Consider the following 2,500-nt stretch of genomic DNA (forward strand, 5'->3'; position numbering starts at 1 on the left):
TTTTGTTTTATTTATGTATTTATTGATAAGCTCCTCCGCACGGCGGCCATGTTGTGTTGTCTATCGCCCCACGCTCCCAACAACAACAACTGTACTGGCCAGGGATATACCATACACCATCGCTCTGGCCCCAACGTACGTGTGTGTGTGTGTGTGTGTGTGTGTGTGTGTGTGTGTGTGTGTGTGTGTGTGTGTGTGTGTGTGTGTGTGTGTGTGTGTGTGTGTGTGCAGTGGTTAATTTGATCCCGTCACCTCTCCATTTTGAACCGTTTTGTTTCCGGAATCTATTTGATTGGATCCAGAACCTCTCGTGACATGAAAAATAATTTCCACTTTTTTGCAATCAAAAATAATAATAATAATTAAAAGTTGTCTCTTCATTACCTCTCCTGCCCCTAAAGAAAACCGTAATGTGAAAAAGCTGATTTTCAGTCCGCGGTTTAATATTCTACGAGTTGATTTGGGTTGAGACCGGACCAGGTTCTTACGTAACATTTTATAATCTATATTTGAGACCGACTCGCGACGGTAAGTTAGAAGTGTAGAAATGCGTCATACTAGAACTAGATTCTCTTCTCTATGAATCTATGCTGTAAGCTGCCCCCCCCCAAAAAAAAAATATTGAATCAACTTCTAAATATTGTTTTACAAAAAAAAATTCAAAATAGAGAGTCAGAGATGGAGATAAGGCTTATGGAAGGAGCGCGGTCGTCGACAATCACCAGCGAGTCACTTGTGTTTCAGTGAAACTGGAAAGCATTTTTTGTTTTTGGTGGCGATAATTTCCTCGTATTGTAGCCTATAATATGTGTCTCCACACACCGAGGCCTCAGGTTATTGATGAATTCAAAACAAGGCCGTTTTTTAAAAATATATTGATCTCTAATTCTCTAGTTTTGTCAGTGTCAAAGTAGACTGTCGTTTTTTTGATCATTTGGTATTAAAGAATATTCTGACCAAAGTCTCCAGTCGTGTAAAAAAACGACGTAGAATCGCATTTAATGCGTTTTTAAAGGGACAACATTTCCCCCGGACCCTAGGATACTGAAAATGTTCCCCGAACCCTAGGATACTGAAAATGTTCCCCGGACCCTAGGATACTGAAAATGTTCCCCGGACCCTAGGATACTGAAAATGTTCCCCGGACCCTAGGATACTGAAAATGTTCCCCGGACCCTAGGATACTGAAAATGTTCCCCGGACCCTAGGATACTGAAAATGTTCACTGGACCCTAGGATACTGAAAATGTTCCCCGAACCCTAGACTACTGAAAATGTTCCCCGGACCCTAGGATACTGAAAATGTTCCCCGGACCCTAGGATACTGAAAATGTTCCCCGGACCCTAGGATACTGAAAATGTTCCCGGACCCTAGGCTTCTGAAAATGTCCCCCTGGACCCTAGACTACTGAAAATGTTCCCTGGACCCTAGGATACTGAAAATGTTCCCAGGACCCTAGACTACTGAAAATGTTCCCCGGACCCTAGGCTACTGAAAATGTTCCCCGAACCCTAGACTACTGAAAATGTTCCCAGGACCCTAGGCTACTGAAAATGTCCCCAGACCCTAGGGTACTGAAAATGTTCCCTGGACCCTAGGCTATTGAAAATGTTCCCCTGGACCCTAGGCTAATGAAATGTTCCCTGGACCCTAGGCTACTGAAAATGTTCCCCGAACCCTAGGCTACTGAAAATGTTACCCGACCCTAGGCTACTGAAAACGTTCCTCATGTGTGCACCTTGTGTAGGTGCCTCTACTATACGATTTGATTTGATTTGATATACTGCTCTATGCCGCTACGCTAATGTGAGGATATGAATGCTTTATTATAAAATTAGAATTTTCTTTTTTTCACCTCCCGATTTACAAATTAAGCACTGTGTGTGTGTGTGTGTGTGTGTGTGTGTGTGTGTGTGTGTGTGTGTGTGTGTGTGTGTGTGTGTGTGTGTGTGTGTGTGTGTGTGTGTGTTGTGTGTGTGTGTGTGTGTTAGTATGGATGAAAGGTAGATGGTCCTTGAAGATCTTTAGTGTTTAGGAACATACTTCATGCTATGAAAAAAAGGGTGAACAGGTTTGGGCGGAATAGAAGCATCGGTCGTCTATTATTTACGTTACTATGACAACGGTGGACCGGACCGGGTCTGTCTATGTACCCATTTGTTTGAATTACCACAGCTAGAACCCGTGGAACCCGTCTAGACGTGCCACAGCTAGAACCCGTGGGAACCGTCTAGACGTGCCACAGCTAGAACCCGTGGGAACCGTCTAGACGTGCCACAGCTAGAACCCGTGGAACCGTCTAGACGTGACGCAGCTAGAACCCGTGGGAACCGTCTAGACGTGCCGCAGCTAGAACCCGTGGAACCGTCTAGACGTGCCGCAGCTAGAACCCGTGGAACCGTCTAGACGTGCCGCAGATAGAACCCGTAGAACAGTCTAGACGTGCCGCAGATAGAACCCGTGGAACCGTCTAGACGTGGCCCGTTTCCTTGTGATGAG

At 45.0% G+C, this 2,500-nt stretch overlaps 1 protein-coding gene across 2 annotated transcripts in view; it reads left to right on the forward strand.

The window, feature by feature from the left end:
- The window catches only part of LOC145850175 (guanine nucleotide-binding protein G(I)/G(S)/G(O) subunit gamma-13), a 31,210-nt gene that overhangs the window by 28,552 nt on the left and 158 nt on the right, over positions 1-2,500 (forward strand). For both annotated transcript variants that reach the window (XR_014391779.1, XM_082973008.1), the window contains one exon: positions 1-2,500. This exon is cut by the window's left edge and continues 1,097 nt beyond it; it is cut by the window's right edge. The gene's annotated coding sequence lies outside the window, so the exon portion shown is untranslated.

The sequence above is a fragment of the Salmo salar genome, chromosome 03, assembly GCF_965601325.2.
Source record: "Salmo salar chromosome 03, fSalSal1, whole genome shotgun sequence".
NCBI lineage: Eukaryota > Metazoa > Chordata > Actinopteri > Salmoniformes > Salmonidae > Salmo > Salmo salar.